Genomic DNA, 19,595 nt, shown 5'->3' on the forward strand with positions numbered 1-19,595 from the left:
GGAGGGATGGCACAGTGAGACAGGAGTCTAGGAGGGATGGCACAGTGAGACAGGAGTCTAAGAGGGATGGCACAGTGAGACAGGAGTCTAAGAGGGATGGCAGAGTGAGACTGGAGTCTAGGTGGGACGGCACAGTGAGACACGAGTCTAAGAGGGATGACACAGTGAGACAGGAGTCTAGGTGGGATGGCACAGTGAGACTGGAGTCTAGGTGGGACGGCACAGTGAGACACGAGTCTAGGAGGGATGGCACAGTGAGACAGGAGTCTAAGAGGGATTGCACAGTGAGACAGGAGTCTAAGAGGGATGGCACAGTGAGACAGGAGTCTAAGAGGGATGGCACAGTGAGACAGGAGTCTAGGAGGGATGGCACAGTGAGACAGGAGTCTAAGAGGGATGGCACAGTGAGACAGGAGTCTAAGAGGGATGGCACAGTGAGACAGGAGTCTGGGAGGGATGGCACAGTGAGACAGGAGTCTAGGAGGGATGGCACAGTGAGACAGGAGTCTGGGAGGGATGGCACAGTGAGACAGGAGTCTGAGAGGGATGGCACAGTGAGACAGGAGTCTAAGAGGGATGGCACAGTGAGACAGGAGTCTAAGAGGGATGGCACAGTGAGACAGGAGTCTGAGAGGGATGGCAGAGTGAGACAGGAGTCTAGGAGGGATGGCAGAGTGAGACAGGAGTCTAGGAGGGATGGCACAGTGAGCCAGGAGTCTAGGAGGGATGGCACAGTGAGCCAGGATTCTGGGAGGGATGGCACAGTGAGACAGGAGTCTAGGAGGGATGGCACAGTGAGACAGGAGTCTAGGAGGGATGGCACAGTGAGACAGGAGTCTAAGAGGGATGGCACAGTGAGACAGGAGTCTGAGAGGGATGGCACAGTGAGACAGGAGTCTAAGAGGGATGGCACAGTGAGACAGGAGTCTAAGAGGGATGGCACAGTGAGACAGGAGTCTGAGAGGGATGGCACAGTGAGACAGGAGTCTAAGAGGGATGGCACAGTGAGACAGGAGTCTAAGAGGGATGGCACAGTGAGACAGGAGTCTAAGAGGGATGGCACAGTGAGACAGGAGTCTAAGAGGGATGGCACAGTGAGACAGGAGTCTAAGAGGGATGGCACAGTGAGACAGGAGTCTAAGAGGGATGGCACAGTGAGACAGGAGTCTAAGAGGGATGGCACAGTGAGACAGGAGTCTAAGAGGGATGGCACAGTGAGACAGGAGTCTGAGAGGGATGGCACAGTGAGACAGGAGTCTGGGAGGGATGGCACGGTGAGACAGGAGTAAAACATAAAACTCATGGTACCCTTCGACCAGCTAATATCTGTGTGGAGCTGGAGTCAATGCTCTTCTGCATTAAAACCAAATATCGATCCAGGTTGTATGTGACAGCATCCTCCTTTGAGAGGCTCCGACGTGACATGAATCAAGCAACCCCATCTCATTAGTGGTTGGGGAGATCATTTCTAGTCAGACTAATTAGCAATTTACTGTCATAGCCCCACATTAAAAATATGTGATGGTGAGTTGAGAAGACATTCAGAAATACTGTTAGAATGTATTTTAATTGACTGTAATAGCTCCCAATAAAAAAAGAAGAAACATTGACATTGAAACATTTTCCACATGGTTGGGCTCGTAATAATTTTCGGATCTCAAAATGGGGTCGGGGGGGCCTACATTTTTTGGGAAAACCCTAGTTTAAATGAATCTTAGATTAGACCTAATCTAGACTGTAAAATCTAGGTTTAGGATTAAAATCAGAGTTGTATTGTACCACTTGATTTTGAAATTTTTTAATCTAAGGTTAAATCACTAGTGTATGGTGAGTTACACGTGTCATAATGGATTCACCATAGCGATATGTTCTCATTCTATCCAGGCCTGGTCACCGCGAGCCAGCAAAGATAGTTTTCACCTCATCTAAAGTATCTAATTCATTACATTTTTGGTCAAATAAATTAGCTGGCTAGTTGAGTTTTACATGATAAACCAGAAGAGCTGAAATGTTTAAATCACACTAAAAATACAAAGCACATACACATACATCTGATGAACTTTAACCTCCTCCAGTGGCAGTCTAGATTGAATCCCCAAACTACATTTACATTAGATTTTACAACAAGATTTGATCTTGGTTTTAAGTCAAACGTAAACTTAGTTTCGATGAAGGATTCAAATTTAACTAGGATTTAAATTTAAAACTAGGTTTAAAGTTTGTTGGAACAAGATTTATAGATACAACTTTAAATTTAACTCAGTTTAAGAGTTAATACATATTGGTGCACCCCATCACTCTTAGAAACACACAACCCACCCCACCCCTCTTAGAAACACACAACCCACCCCATCACTCTTAGAAACACACAACCCAGCCCATCCCTCTTAGAAACACACAACACACCCAATCACTCTTAGAAACACACAACCCACCCCATCACTCTTAGAAACACACAACCCACCCATCCCTCTTAGAAACACACAACCCACCCTATCCCTCTTAGAAACACACAACCCACCCCACCCCTCTTAGAAACACACAACCCACCCCATCACTCTTAGAAACACACAACCCACCCCACCCCTCGTAGAAACACACAACCCACCCCATCACTCTTAGAAACACACAACCCACCCCATCACTCTTAGAAACACACAACCCACCCCACCCCTCTTAGAAACACACAACCCACCCCATCACTCTTAGAAACACACAACCCACCCCATCACTCTTAGAAACACACAACCCACCCCATCACTCTTAGAAACACACAACCCACTATCCCCAGTCCTCCATCTGCACACACAGCCACACACAGCAGTACTAACCTGGGTTGAGAGGGTGGTTGAGAGGCTGGTGGGAGGCTGGGTGAACAGTGCAGAGCGGGAGGATGATCGCAGGACATGTGTTCTCCTGACAGGCTGGTCCTGATGGGGGAGAGGAGAGAACAACAGTGAGAACGGTGACAGAACCGTCAGAACAGTGACAGATCCGTGACAGAACCGTCAGAACCGTGACAGAACCGTGACAGAACCGTCAAAACGGCGACAGAACCGTCAGAACAGTGACAGAAACGTGACAGAACCGTCAGAACGGTGACAGAACCGTCAGAACAGTGACAGAAACGTGACAGAACCGTCAGAACGGTGACAGAACCGTCAGAACAGTGACAGAAACGTGACAGAACCGTCAGAACGGTGACAGAACCATGACAGAACCGTCAGAACGGTGACAGAACAGTGACAGAACCGTCAGAACGGTGACAGAACCGTCAGAACGGCGACAGAACTGTGACAGAACCGTCAGAATGGTGACAGAACGGTGACAGAACAGTCAGAACCGTGACAGAACCGATGTGTGGGTGTGCTGTGTACCGGAAATGTATCCAGCTATTTTTTCCTTAAGATAAATATTTTCCATCCAGATATCAAATTAGTATACCTCAAACATTAAACAGCTAATCTCTCTCTGAGCTGAAAGATGCAGATATCAAATTAGCATACCTCAAACCTCACGACTAAAACAGGAAGGGGTGCTATATTAACCCCTCACGACTAAAACAGGAAGGGGGGCTATATTAACCCCGTCCTATAGACATGGAATCACTGGCCCTATAGACATGGAATCACTGGTCCTATAGACATGGAATCACTGGCCCTATAGACATGGAATCACTGGCCCTATAGACATGGAATCACTGGCCCTATAGACATGGAATCACTGGCCCTATAGACATGGAATCACTGGCCCTATAGACATGGAATCACTGGCCCTATAGACATGGAATCACTGGCCCTATAGACATGGAATCACTGGTCCTATAGACATGGAATCACTGGCCCTATAGACATGGAATCACTGGCCCTATAGACATGGAATCACTGGCCCTATAGACATGGAATCACTGGTCCTATAGACATGGAATCACTGGGCCCTATAGACATGGAATCACTGGTCCAATACACATGGAATCACTGGTCCAATACACATGGAATCACTGGCCCTATAGACATGGAATCTCTGGCACTATACACATGGAATCACTGGCCCTATACACATGGAATCACTGGCCCTATACACATGGAATCACTGGTCCTATAGACATGGAATCACTGGTCCTATAGACATGGAATCACTGGTCCTATAGACATGGAATCACTGGTCCTATAGACATGGAATCACTGGTCCAATACACATGGAATCACTGGTCCTATAGACATGGAATCACTAGGCCCTATACACATGGAATCACTGGCCCTATAGACATGGAATCACTGGCCCTATACACATGGAATCACTGGTCCTATAGACATGGAATCACTGGCCCTATAGACATGGAATCACTGGTGCTATAGACATGGAATCACTAGCCCTATAGACATGGAATCACTGGTCCTATAGACATGGAATCACTAGGCCCTATACACATGGAATCACTGGCCCTATAGACATGGAATCACTGGCCCTATACACATGGAATCACTGGTCCTATAGACATGGAATCACTGGTCCTATAGACATGGAATCACTGGTCCTATAGACATGGAATCACTAGGCCCTATACACATGGAATCACTGGTCCTATAGACATGGAATCACTGGTCCTATAGACATGGAATCACTAGGCCCTATACACATGGAATCACTGGCCCTATAGACATGGAATCACTGGCCCTATAGACATGGAATCACTGGCCCTATAGACATGGAATCACTGGCCCTATAGACATGGAATCACTGGCCCTATAGACATGGAATCACTGGCCCTATAAACATGGAATCACTGGCCCTATAGACATGGAATCACTGGCCCTATAGACATGGAATCACTAGCCCTATAGAGATGGAATCACCGGCCCGATAGACATGGAATCACTGGCCCTATAGAGATGGAATCACTGGCCCTATACACATGGAATCACTGGCCCTATAGAGATGGAATCACTGGCCCTATAGACATGGAATCACTGGCCCTATAGACATGGAATCACTGGCCCTATAGACATGGAATCACTGGCCCTATAGAGATGGAATCACTGGCCCTATAGACATGGAATCACTGGCCCTATAGAGATGGAATCACTGGCCCTATACACATGGAATCACTGGCCCTATAGACATGGAATCACTGGTCCTATAGAGATGGAATCACTGGCCCTATACACATGGAGTCACTGGTCCTATAGAGATGGAATCACTGGCCCTATAGACATGGAATCACTGGCCCTATAGACATGGAATCACTGACCCTATAGATATGGAATCACTGGCCCTATAGACATGGAATCACTGGACCTGTAGACATGGAATCACTGGCCCTATAGAGATGGAATCACTGGCCCTATAGACATGGAATCACTGGCCCTATAGAGATGGAATCACTGGCCCTATAGACATGGAATCACTGGCCCTATAGACATGGAATCACTGGCCCTTATAGACATGGAATCACTGGTGCTATAGACATGGAATCACTGGCCCTATAGACATGGAATCACTGGCCCTATAGACATGGAATCACTGGCCCTATAGAGATGGAATCACTGGCCCTATAGACATGGAATCACTGGCCCTATAGAGATGGAATCACTGGCCCTATACACATGGAATCACTGGCCCTATAGACATGGAATCACTGGTCCTATAGAGATGGAATCACTGGCCCTATACAAATGGAATCACTGACCCTATAGACATGGAATCACTGGCCCTATAGACATGGAATCACTGACCCTATAGACATGGAATCACTGGCCCTATAGACATGGAATCACTGGCCCTATAGACATGGAATCACTGGCCCTATAGAGATGGAATCACTGGCCCTATAGACATGGAATCACTGGCCCTATAGAGATGGAATTACTAACCCTATAGTCATGGAATCACTGGCCCTATAGACATGGAATCACTGGCCCTTATAGACATGGAATCACTGGCGCTATAGACATGGAATCACTGGTCCTATACACATGGAATCACTGGCCCTTAAAGACATGGAATCACTGACCCTATAGACATGGAATCACTGGCCCTATAGACATGGAATCACTGGCCCTTATAGACATGGAATCACTGGTGCTATAGACATGGAATCACTAGCCCTATAGGCATGGAATCACTGGCCCTATAGACATGGAATCACTGGCCCTATAGACATGGAATCACTGGCCCTTATAGACATGGAATCACTGGTGCTATAGACATGGAATCACTGGCCCTATAGACATGGAATCACTGGTGCTATAGACATGGAATCACTGGCCCTATAGGCATGGAATCACTGGCCCTATAGACATGGAATCACTGGTCACTTCTAATAATGGAATCAAATCAAATCCAATTGTATTTGTCACATGCGACAGATACAACAGAATTAAATTACAAATAAAAGTAACAAATAATTCAAGAGCAGCAGAAAATAACAATAATGAGACTATATACAGGGGGTACCAGTACAGAGTCAATGTGGAGGCTATATACAGGGGGTACCGGTACAGAGTCAATGTGGAGGCTATATACAGGGGGTACTGGTACAGAGTCAATGTGGAGGCTATATATAGGGGTACCGGTACAGAGTCAATGTGGAGGCTAGATACAGGGGGTACCTGTACAGAGTCAATGTGGAGGCTATATACAGTGGGTACCGGTACAGAGTCAATGTGGAGGCTATATACAGGGGGTACCGGTACAGAGTCAATGTGGAGGCTATATACAGGGGGTACCAGTACAGAGTCAATGTGGAGACTGTATACAGGGCGTACAGTGTCAATGTGGAGGCTATATACAGGGGGTACCAGTTCATTGTAAATGTGGAGGCTGTATACAGGGCGTACTGAGTCAATGTGGAGGCTATATACAGGGGTACCGGTACAGAGTCAATGTGGAGGCTATATACAGGGGGTACCGGTACAGAGTCAATGTGGAGGCTATATACAGGGGTACCGGTACAGAGTCAATGTGGAGGCTATATACAGCGGGTACCGGTACAGAGTCAATGTGGAGGCTATATACAGGGTGTACCGGTACAGAGTCAATGTGGAAGCTATATACAGGGGTACCGGTACAGAGTCAATGTGGAGGCTATATACAGGGGTACCGGTACAGAGTCAATGTGGAGGCTATATACAGGGGGTACCGGTACAGAGTCAATGTGGAGGCTATATACAGGGGTACCGGTACAGAGTCAATGTGGAGGCTATATACAGGGGGTACCGGTACAGAGTCAATGTGGGGGCTATATACAGGGGTACCGGTACAGAGTCAATGTGGAGGCTATATACAGGGGTACCGGTACAGAGTCAATGTGGAGGCTATATACAGGGGTACCGGTACAGAGTCAATGTGGAGGCTATATACAGGGGGTACCGGTACAGAGTCAATGTGGAGGCTATATACAGGGGTACCGGTACAGAGTCAATGTGGAGGCTATATACAGGGGGTACCGGTACAGAGTCAATGTGGGGGCTATATACAGGGGGTACAGGTACAGAGTCAATGTGGAGGCTATATACAGGGGTACCGGTACAGAATCAATGTGGAGGCTATATACAGGGGTACCGGTACAGAATCAATGTGGAGGCTATATACAGGGGGTACCGGTACAGAGTCAATGTGGAGGCTATATACAGGGGGTACCGGTATAGAGTCAATGTGGAGGCTATATACAGGGGGTACCGGTACAGAGTCAATGTGGAGGCTATATACAGGGTGTTACGGTACAGAGTCAATGTGGAGGCTATATACAGGGTATTGCGGTACAGAGTCAATGTGGAGGCTATATACAGGGGGTACTGGTACAGAGTCAATGTGGAGGCTATATACAGGGGGTACCGGTACAGAGTCAATGTGGAGGCTATATACAGGGGGTACCGGTACAGAGTCAATGTGGAGGCTATATACAGGGGGTACCGGTACAGAGTCAATGTGGAGGCTATATACAGGGGTACCGGTACAGAGTCAATGTGGAGGCTATATACAGGGGTACCGGTACAGAGTCAATGTGGAGGCTATATACAGGGGGTACCGGTACAGAGTCAATGTGGAGGCTATATACAGGGGGTACCGGTACAGAGTCAATGTGGAGACTATATACAGGGTACCGGTACAAGAGTCAATGTGGAGGCTATATACAGGGGGTACCGGTACAGAGTCAATGTGGAGGCTATATACAGGGGGTACCGGTACAGAGTCAATGTGGAGGCTATATACAGGGGGTACCGGTACAGAGTCAATGTGGAGACTATATACAGGGGGTACCGGTACAGAGTCAATGTGGAGGCTATATACAGGGGGTACCGGTACAGAGTCAATGTGGAGGCTATATACAGGGGGTACCGGTACAGAGTCAATGTGGAGACTATATACAGGGGGTACCGGTACAGAGTCAATGTGGAGGCTATATACAGGGGGTACAGAGTCAATGTGGAGGCTATATACAGGGGGTACAGAGTCAATGTGGAGGCTATATACAGGGGGTACCGGTACAGAGTCAATGTGGAGGCTATATACAGGGGGTACCGGTACAGAGTCAATGTGGAGGCTATATACAGGGGGTACAGAGTCAATGTGGAGGCTATATACAGGGGTACAGAGTCAATGTGGAGGCTATATACAGGGGGTACAGAGTCAATGTGGAGGCTATATACAGGGGGTACAGAGTCAATGTGGAGGCTATATACAGGGGGTACAGAGTCAATGTGGAGGCTATATACAGGGGGTATAGAGTCAATGTGGAGGCTATATACAGGGGGTACAGAGTCAATGTGGAGGCTATATACAGGGGGTACAGAGTCAATGTGGAGGCTATATACAGGGGGTACAGAGTCAATGTGGAGGCTATATACAGGGGGTATAGAGTCAATGTGGAGGCTATATACAGGGGGTACAGAGTCAATGTGGAGGCTATATACAGGGGGTACCGGTACAGAGTCAATGTGGAGGCTATATACAGGGGGTATAGAGTCAATGTGGAGGCTATATACAGGGGGTACAGAGTCAATGTGGAGGCTATATACAGGGGGTACCGGTAGAGAGTCAATGTGGAGGCTATATACAGGGGGTACCGGTACAGAGTCAATGTGGAGGCTATATACAGGGGGTACTGGTACAGAGTCAATGTGGAGGCTATATACAGGGGTACTGGTACAGAGTCAATGTGGAGGCTATATACAGGGGGTACCGGTACAGAGTCAATGTGGAGGCTATATACAGGGGGTACTGGTACAGAGTCAATGTGGAGGCTATATACAGGGGGTACCGGTACAGAGTCAATGTGGAGGCTATATACAGGGGGTACTGGTACAGAGTCAATGTGGAGGGTATATACAGGGGGTACCGGTACAGAGTCAATGTGGAGGCTATATACAGGGGGTACCGGTACAGAGTCAATGTGGAGGCTATATACAGGGGTACTGGTACAGAGTCAATGTGGAGGCTATATACAGGGGGTACTGGTACAGAGTCAATGTGGAGGCTATATACAGGGGGTACCGGTACAGAGTCAATGTGGAGGCTATATACAGGGGTACTGGTACAGAGTCAATGTGGAGGCTATATACAGGGGGTACCGGTACAGAGTCAATGTGGAGGCTATATACAGGGGGTACCGGTACAGAGTCAATGTGGAGGCTATATACAGGTTATTATGTTACAGAGTCAATATGGAGGCTATATACAGGGGGTACCGGTACAGAGTCAATGTGGAGGCTATATACAGGGGGTACCGGTACAGAGTCAATGTGGAGGCTATATACAGGGGGTACCGGTACAGAGTCAATGTGGAGGCTATATACAGGGGGTACCGGTACAGAGTCAATGTGGAGGCTATATACAGGGGGTACTGGTACAGAGTCAATGTGGAGGCTATATACAGGGGGTCCCAGTACAGAGTCAATGTGCAGGCTATATACAGGGTATTACGGTACAGAGTCAATGTGGAGGCTATGTACAGGGTATTACGGTACAGAGTCAATGTGGAGGCTATATACAGGGGGTACCGGTACAGAGTCAATGTGGAGGCTATATACAGGGGGTACCGGTACAGAGTCAATGTGGAGGCTATATACAGGGGGTACTGGTACAGAGTCAATGTGGAGGCTATATACAGGGGGTCCCAGTACAGAGTCAATGTGTAGGCTATGTACAGGGTATTACGGTACAGAGTCAATGTGGAGGCTATATACAGGGTATTACGGTACAGAGTCAATGTGGAGGCTATATACACGGGGTACCGGTACAGAGTCAATGTGGAGGCTATATACAGGGGGTACCGGTACAGAGTCAATGTGGAGGCTATATACAGGGGGTACCGGTACAGAGTCAATGTGGAGGCTATATACAGTGGGTACCGGTACAGAGTCACTCAGACTCAGACACTACTCAGGTGAAAAAAAAAAATGCCCCGTTTGAAAATGTGTATCACATTTTTATTTGTTTATTTTAATTTTATTTGGCGTACCCCTGACGGCATAATATTATATAACACAGTTTGGGAATACAATAAATAAAACAATATTAAACAACATGTTTAAAATTAAGATAAATCAGAAAAGGTTGTTTCAAGATATGACTAGATGATGTGTGTATCATGTACTCTACACATCATGGGTAACGTAGTGCACTAGTTTTGACCAGAGGCCTATGGGTAACGTAGTGCACTAGTTTTGACCAGAGGCCTATGGGTAACGTAGTGCACTAGTTTAGACCAGAGGCCTATGGGTAACGTAGTGCACTAGTTTAGACCAGAGGCCTATGGGTAACGTAGTGCACTTGTTTATACCAGAACCCTATGGGTAACGTAGTGCACTAGTTTAGACCAGAGGCCTATGGGTAACCTCGTGCACTAGTGTTGACCAGAGGCCCTATGGGTAACGTAGTGCACTTGTTTAGACCAGAGGCCTATGGGTAACGTAGTGCACTAGTGTTGACTAGAACCCTATGGGTAACGTAGTGCAGTTGTTTAGACCAGAGGCCTATGGGTAACGTAGTGCACTAGTTTAGACCAGAACCCTATGGGTAACGTAGTGCACTTGTTTAGACCAGAACCCTATGGGTAACGTAGTGCACTAGTTTAGACCAGAGGCCTATGGGTAACGTAGTGCACTAGTGTTGACCAGAACCCTATGGGTAACATAGTGCACTTGTTTAGACCAGAGGCCTATGGGTAACGTAGTGCACTAGTGTTGACCAGAACCCTATGGGTAACGTAGTGCACTTGTTTAGACCAGAGGCATATGGGTAACGTAGTGCACTTGTTTAGACCAGAGGCCTATGGGTAACGTAGTGCACTAGTTTAGACCAGAGCCCTATGGGTAACGTAGTGCACTTGTTTAGACCAGAGGCCTATGGGTAACGTAGTGCACTAGTTTAGACCAGAGGCCCTATGGGTAACGTAGTGCACTAGTTTAGACCAGAGGCCTATGGGTAACCTCGTGCACTAGTTTTGACCAGAGGCCCTATGGGTAACGTAGTGCACTAGTTTTGACCAGAGGCCCTATGGGTAACGTAGTGCACTAGTTTAGACCAGAGGCCTATGGGTAACGTAGTGCACTAGTTTAGACCAGAGGCCTATGGGTAACGTAGTGCACAAGTTTTGACCAGAGGCCTATGGATAACGTAGTGCACTAGTTTAGACCAGAGGCCTATTGGTAACGTAGTGCACTAGTTTAGACCAGAGGCCTATGGGTAACGTAGTGCACTAGTTTAGACCAGAGGCCCTATGGGTAACCTCGTGCACTAGTGTTGACCAGAACCCTATGGGTAACGTAGTGCACTTGTTTAGACCAGAGGCCTATGGGTAACGTAGTGCACTAGTGTTGACCAGAACCCTATGGGTAACGTAGTGCAGTTGTTTAGACCAGAGGCCTATGGGTAACGTAGTGCACTAGTTTAGACCAGAGCCCTATGGGTAACGTAGTGCACTTGTTTAGACCAGAACCCTATGGGTAACGTAGTGCACTAGTTTAGACCAGAGGCCTATGGGTAACCTCGTGCACTAGTGTTGACCAGAACCCTATGGGTAACGTAGTGCACTTGTTTAGACCAGAGGCCTATGGGTAACGTAGTGCACTAGTGTTGACCAGAACCCTATGGGTAACGTAGTGCACTTGTTTAGACCAGAGGCCTATGGGTAACGTAGTGCACTTGTTTAGACCAGAGGCCTATGGGTAACGTAGTGCACTAGTTTAGACCAGAGCCCTATGGGTAACGTAGTGCACTTGTTTAGACCAGAGGCCTATGGGTAACGTAGTGCACTAGTTTAGACCAGAGGCCCTATGGGTAACATAGTGCACTAGTTTAGACCAGAGGCCTATGGGTAACCTCGTGCACTAGTTTAGACCAGAGGCCTATGGGTAACGTAGTGCACAAGTTTTGACCAGAGGCCTATGGGTAACGTAGTGCACTAGTTTAGACCAGAGGCCTATGGATAACGTAGTGCACTAGTTTAGACCAGAGGCCTATGGGTAACGTAGTGCACTAGTTTAGACCAGAGGCCTATGGGTAACGTAGTGCACTAGTTTAGACCAGAGGCCTATGGGTAACGTAGTGCACATGTTTTGACCAGAGGCCTATGGGTAACGTAGTGCACTAGTTTAGACCAGAGGCCTATGGATAACGTAGTGCACTAGTTTAGACCAGAGGCCTATGGGTAACGTAGTGCACTAGTTTAGACCAGAGGCCTATGGGTAACCTCGTGCACTAGTGTTGACCAGAACCCTATGGGTAACGTAGTGCAGTTGTTTAGACCAGAGGCCTATGGGTAACGTAGTGCACTAGTTTAGACCAGAACCCTATGGGTAAAGTAGTGCACTTGTTTAGACCAGAACCCTATGGGTAACGTAGTGCACTAGTTTAGACCAGAGGCCTATGGGTAACGTAGTGCACTAGTTTTGACCAGAGGCCCTATGGGTAACGTAGTGCACTAGTTTAGACCAGAGGCCTATGGGTAACGTAGTGCACTAGTTTAGACCAGAGGCCTATGGGTAACGTAGTGCACAAGTTTTGACCAGAGGCCTATGGATAACGTAGTGCACTAGTTTAGACCAGAGGCCTATTGGTAACGTAGTGCACTAGTTTAGACCAGAGGCCTATGGGTAACGTAGTGCACTAGTTTAGACCAGAGGCCCTATGGGTAACCTCGTGCACTAGTGTTGACCAGAACCCTATGGGTAACGTAGTGCACTTGTTTAGACCAGAGGCCTATGGGTAACGTAGTGCACTAGTGTTGACCAGAACCCTATGGGTAACGTAGTGCAGTTGTTTAGACCAGAGGCCTATGGGTAACGTAGTGCACTAGTTTAGACCAGAACCCTATGGGTAACGTAGTGCACTTGTTTAGACCAGAACCCTATGGGTAACGTAGTGCACTAGTTTAGACCAGAGGCCTATGGGTAACCTCGTGCACTAGTGTTGACCAGAACCCTATGGGTAACGTAGTGCACTTGTTTAGACCAGAGGCCTATGGGTAACGTAGTGCACTAGTGTTGACCAGAACCCTATGGGTAACGTAGTGCACTTGTTTAGACCAGAGGCCTATGGGTAACGTAGTGCACTAGTTTAGACCAGAACCCTATGGTTAACGTAGTGCACTTGTTTAGACCAGAACCCTATGGGTAACGTAGTGCACTAGTTTAGACCAGAGGCCCTATGGGTAACCTCGTGCACTAGTGTTGACCAGAACCCTATGGGTAACGTAGTGCACTTGTTTAGACCAGAGGCCTATGGGTAACGTAGTGCACTAGTGTTGACCAGAACCCTATGGGTAATTAGTGCACTTGTTTAGACCAGAGGCCTATGGGTAACGTAGTGCACTAGTTTAGACCAGAACCCTATGGTTAACGTAGTGCACTTGTTTAGACCAGAACCCTATGGGTAACGTAGTGCACTAGTTTAGACCAGAGGCCTATGGGTAACCTCGTGCACTAGTGTTGACCAGAACCCTATGGGTAACGTAGTGCACTTGTTTAGACCAGAGGCCTATGGGTAACGTAGTGCACTAGTGTTGACCAGAACCCTATGGGTAACGTAGTGCACTTGTTTAGACCAGAGGCCTATGGGTAACGTAGTGCACTTGTTTAGACCAGAGGCCTATGGGTAACGTAGTGCACTAGTTTAGACCAGAGCCCTATGGGTAACGTAGTGCACTTGTTTAGACCAGAGGCCTATGGGTAACGTAGTGCACTAGTTTAGACCAGAGGCCCTATGGGTAACGTAGTGCACTAGTTTTGATCAGAGGCCTATGGGTAACGTAGTGCACTATTTTAGACCAGAGGCCTATGGGTAACGTAGTGCACTTGTTTAGACCAGAACCCTATGGGTAACCTCGTGCACTAGTTTAGACCAGAGGCCTATGGATAACGTAGTGCACTAGTTTAGACCAGAGGCCTATGGGTAACCTCGTGCACTAGTTTTGACCAGAGGGCCTATGGGTAACGTAGTGCACTAGTTTTGACCAGAGGCCCTATGGGTAACGTAGTGCACTAGTTTTGACCAGAGGCCTATGGGTAACCTCGTGCACTAGTTTTGACCAGAGGCCCTATGGGTAACGTAGTGCACTAGTTTTGACCAGAGGCCCTATGGGTAACGTAGTGCACTAGTTTAGACCAGAGGCCTATGGATAACGTAGTGCACTAGTTTAGACCAGAGGCCTATGGGTAACGTAGGGCACTAGTTTTGACCAGAGGCCTATGGGTAACGTAGTGCACTAGTTTAGACCAGAGGCCCTATGGGTAACGTAGTGCACTAGTTTAGACCAGAGGCCTATGGGTAACGTAGGGCACTAGTTTAGACCAGTATTTAATTTGGGTAACGTAGGGTAATGTAGTTAATTTACGTTTCTGTGAGAGTTGCCAGAACAAATCTGCGATACCAAAAATATTTCCCGCTCCGGTTGTCGTGGCATTTACGCCCAAATGAAAACACACAACGAGAGGACAGGACACACACACACACACACACACACACACACACACACACACACACACACACACACACACACACACACACACACACACACACACACACACACACACACGGTGAGAGGAGAAGGGACAGATTAGATAGACACACATGATAGAAGAAGTAGACATTGTGAAAGGAGACAGGTGAGAGGAGAGGGAGACAGGTGACAGGAGGGGATAGATGAGAAGAGAAGTGAGCCCTTCACCGCCCTACCAGTCAGAGATGTTTGTATCCCAAGGGGAACAGGGGGAGGAGGGGGAAGGAGATGGGAGGCTGCAGGCAATCTCTCAGGCCACAGAGAGGAGAGATAAAGTAGAGAGGAGAGAGAGAGAAAGGCGAGAGAGAGAGAGAGAGAGAGAGAGAGGAGAGGAGAGACACTAGAGGGAGATGAGGAGAGGGAGAGACAGAGATTAATATAAGAGAGATGCACTTCCTCCTCCATTGAAAATATATCTATAACTCACCAAGAGATTCATTATTTGAAGACTAAAGTTATTTTATTAAGTCCAGAGGAAAAACTAAAAATACTATTTTAGACAGAGAGAGCAGAATAGAGGAGAGAAGAATAGAGGAGATAGTGACATGACATTTCAGTCACACTATGCTACCTCACACACAGACATGCTAACGCACACAGTGAAAGATTTCCCCCATTTTCTTTTCCTCAGCGATTCATCATGACCTCCAAGGACACTGTGTGTGTGTGTGTGTGTGTGTGTGTGTGTGTGTGTGTGTGTGTGTGTGTGTGTGTGTGTGTGTGTGTCAGGAGATTCCTGACACAGAGCCACCACAGCAGAGCAACCGTCGCCTCCGGGCCAAACGCCACAGACGAGAGTTTGTCCTCCTCCGAGTCTGGCTCGGAGTACCTCCCTGACGAACGCAAACAGAGTTTAAAACCTGATTGGTCCCAGAAAACGATGGGTCAGAGCCAGAACACAGGTGGGCAAAGATGCTTTTTTTGGGGAGGGGGGGGGGGTATATAGTTTCCTTTTATATGCTTGTTGGTTAGAGAGAGATGATCCAATCGCTGACGGCTATGAATTGTACGACACCCCTCAACTTTGATCACCAACGACTTCATTAACGTCAGTCCCAGATGGAAGTATGTAGTTCAGCAACGGAAGTGTTGAGTTGTCAGGCAGGTGACTAAACTGCTCGGAGTAACCCTGGATTGTAAACTGTCATGGTCAAAACATATTGAAACAACAATAGCTAAGATGGCACAGACACATGCATACAAAACACACGATAACATAGGCACTCTAAACACATGTACACAGAGATATGTGGTAGTAGAGTAATGGCCTGAGGGAGCACACTGACTGCTGGGAGGGAAAAAGAGAGAGGCTAGGAGAAGGAGAGAAAGGGAGGATAGGAGGGAGAGAGAAAGAGAGAGGCTTGGAGGGGAGAGAGAGAGACTGGGAGGGAGAGAGAGAGGCTTGGAGGGAGAGAGAAAGAGAGAGGCTTGGAGGGAGAGAGAGAGAGACTGGGAGGGAGAAAGATAGAGGCTGGGAGGGAGAGAGAGACTGGGATGGAGAGAGAAAGAGAGAGGCTTGGAGGGAGAGAGAGAGAATGGGAGGGAGAAAGATAGAGGCTGGGAGGGAGAGAGAGACTGGGAGGGGGAGAGAGACTGGGAGGGAGAGAGAAAGAGAGAGGCTGGGAGGGAGGGAGAAAGAGAGAGACTGGGAGGGGGAGAGAGACTGGGAGGGAGAGAGAAAGAGAGAGACTGGGAGGGAGAGAGAGAGAGAGAGGCTGGGAGGGATGGAGAGAGAGACTGGGATGGAGAGAGAAAGAGAGAGGCTTGAAGGGAGAGAGAGAGACTGGGAGGGAGAGAGAGAGACTGGGAGGGAGAGAGAGAGAATGGGAGGGAGAGAGAGAGACTGGGAGGGAGAGAGAGAGAATGGGAGGGAGAGAGAGAGACTGGGAGGGAGAGAGAAAGATAGAGGCTGGGGAGGGAGAGAGAAAGAGAGAGGCTGTGAGGGGGAGAGAGAAAGATAGAGGCTGGGAGGGAGAGAGAAAGAGAGAGGCTGTGAGGGAGAGAGAAAGAGAGAGGCTGTGAGGGAGAGAGAGAAAGATAGAGGCTGGGAGGGAGAGAGAAAGAGAGAGACTGGGAGGGGAGAGAGAGAGAGAGAGGCTGGGAGGGAGGGAGAGAGAGACTGGGATGGAGAGAGAAAGAGAGAGGCTTGAAGGGAGAGAGAGAGACTGGGAGGGGAGAGAGAGAGACTGGGAGGGAGAGAGAGAGAATGGGAGGGAGAGAGAGAGACTGGGAGGGAGAGAGAGAGAATGGGAGGGAGAGAGAGAGACTGGGATGGAGAGAGAAAGAGAGAGGCTTGAAGGGAGAGAGAGAGACTGGGAGGGGGGAGAGAGAGACTGGGAGGGAGAGAGAGAGACTGGGAGGGAGAGAGAGAGACTGGGAGGGGGAGAGAGAGACTGGGAGGGGAGAGAGAGACTGGGAGGGAGAGAGAGAGACTGGGAGGGAGAGAGAGACTGGAAGGGAGAGAGAGAGGCTGGGAGGGAGAGAGAGAGACTGAGAGGGGGAGAGAGAGACTGGGAGGGAGAGAGAAAGAGAGAGGCTGTGAGGGAGAGAGAAAGATAGAGGCTGGGAGGGGAGAGAGAGAGACTGGGAGGGAGAGAGAAAGAGAGAGGCTGTGAGGGAGAGAGAGAGCCTAGGAGGGAGAGAGAGAGACTGGGGGGGGAGAGAGAGAGACTGGGAGGGAGAGAGAGAGACTGGGAGGGGGAGTGAGAGACTGGGAGGGGAGAGAGAAAGAGAGAGGCTGTGAGGGAGAGAGAAAGATAGAGGCTGGGAGGAGAGAGAGAGACTGGGAGGGAGAGAGAGAGACTGGGAGGGAGAGAGAAAGAGAGAGGCTGTGAGGGAGAGAGAAAGATAGAGGCTGGGAGGGGGAGAGAGAGACTGGGAGGGGAGAGAGAGACTGGGAGGGAGAGAGAGAGACTGGGAGGGAGAGAGAGAGACTGGGAGGGAGAGAGAGACTGGGAGGAGAGAGAGAGACTGGGAGGGGGAGAGAGAGACTGGGAGGGGAGAGAGACTGGGAGGGAGGAGAGAGATAGAGGCTGTGAGGGAGAGAGAAAGAGAGAGGCTGGGAGGGAGGGAGAAAGAGAGAGACTGGGAGGGGAGAGAGAGACTGGGAGGGAGAGAGAAAGAGAGAGACTGGGAGGGAGAGAGAGAGACTGGGAGGGAGAGAGAAGAGAGAGAGGCTGGGAGGGAGAGAGAGAGACTAGGAGGGAGGGAGAAAGAGAGAGGCTTGAAGGGAGAGAGAGAGAGACTGGGGAGGGGGAGAGAGAGACTGGGAGGGAGAGAGAAAGAGAGAGACTGGGAGGGGAGAGAGAGAGACTGGGAGGGAGAGAGAGAGACTGGGAGGGAGAGAGAAAGAGAGAGGCTGGGAGGGAGGGAGAAAAGAGAGGCTTGGAGGGGAGAGAGAGAGACTGGGAGGGGAGAGAGAGAGGCTGGGAGGAGAGAAAGAGAGAGACTGGGAGGGAGAGAGAAAGAGAGAGGCTGGGAGGGGAGAGAGAGAGGGAGACTGGGAGGGAGAGAGAAAGAGGCTGGGAGGGAGAGAGAAAGAGAGAGACTGGGAGGGAGAGAGAAAGAGAGAGGCTGGGAGGGAGGGAGAAAGAGAGAGACTGGGAGGGGAGAGAGAGACTGGGAGGGAGAGAGAAAGAGAGAGACTGGGAGGGAGAGAGGGAGAGAGAGAGACTGGGAGGGAGAGAGAAAGATTGAGGCTGGGAGGGGGAGAGAGAGAGACTGGGAGGGAGAGAGAGAGACTGGGAGGGAGAGAAAGATAGAGGCTGGGAGGGAGAGAGAGAGACTGGGAGGAGAGAGAGAAAGATTGAGGCTGGGAGGGGAGAGAGAGACTGGGAGGGAGAGAGAGAGAGAGAGAGAGACTGGGAGGGAGAGAGAAAGATAGAGGCTGGGAGGGAGAGAGAGAGAGACTGGGAGGGAGAGAGAAAGAGACTGGGAGGGAGAGAGAAAGATAGAGGCTGGGAGGGAGAGAGAACGATAGAGGCTGGGAGGGAGAGAGAGAGGCTGGGAGGGAGAGAGAAAGAGAGAGACTGGGAGGGAGGGAGAAAGAGAGAGACTGGGAGGGGGAGAGAGAGAGAGAGACTGGGAGGGAGGGAGAAAGAGAGAGACTGGGAGGGGGAGGGAGAGAGAGAGACTGGGAGGGAGAGAGAAAGATAGAGGCTGGGAGGGAGAGAGAGAGACTGGGAGGGAGAGAGAGAGACTGGGAGGGAGAGAGAAAGATAGAGGCTGGGAGGGAGAGAGAGAGACTGGGAGGGAGAGAGAAAGAGAGAGGCTGGGAGGGAGAGAGAGAGACTGGGAGGGAGAGAGAAAGAGAGAGGCTGTGAGGGAGAGAGAGAGACTGGGAGGAGAGAGAGAGACTGGGAGGGAGAGAGAGAGACTGGGAGGGGAGAGAGAGACTGGGAGGGAGAGAGAAAGATAGAGGCTGGGAGGGAGAGAGAGAGACTGGGAGGGAGAGAGAGAGACTGGGAGGGGGAGAGAGAGACTGGGAGGGAGAGAGAGAGACTGGGAGGGAGAGAGAGAGACTGGGAGGGAGAGAGAGAGACTGGGAGGGGAGAGAGAGACTGGGAGGGGAGAGAGAGACTGGGAGGAGGAGAGA

At 49.3% G+C, this 19,595-nt stretch overlaps 1 pseudogene; it reads right to left on the minus strand.

Annotated features, from left to right (window-relative positions):
- Positions 1 to 19,595, minus strand: part of LOC135523353 (calcium uniporter protein, mitochondrial-like) — a 135,817-nt pseudogene that overhangs the window by 67,717 nt on the left and 48,505 nt on the right.

The sequence above is a fragment of the Oncorhynchus masou genome, chromosome 31 (assembly GCF_036934945.1).
Source record: "Oncorhynchus masou masou isolate Uvic2021 chromosome 31, UVic_Omas_1.1, whole genome shotgun sequence".
In the NCBI taxonomy this organism is placed as follows: domain Eukaryota; kingdom Metazoa; phylum Chordata; class Actinopteri; order Salmoniformes; family Salmonidae; genus Oncorhynchus; species Oncorhynchus masou.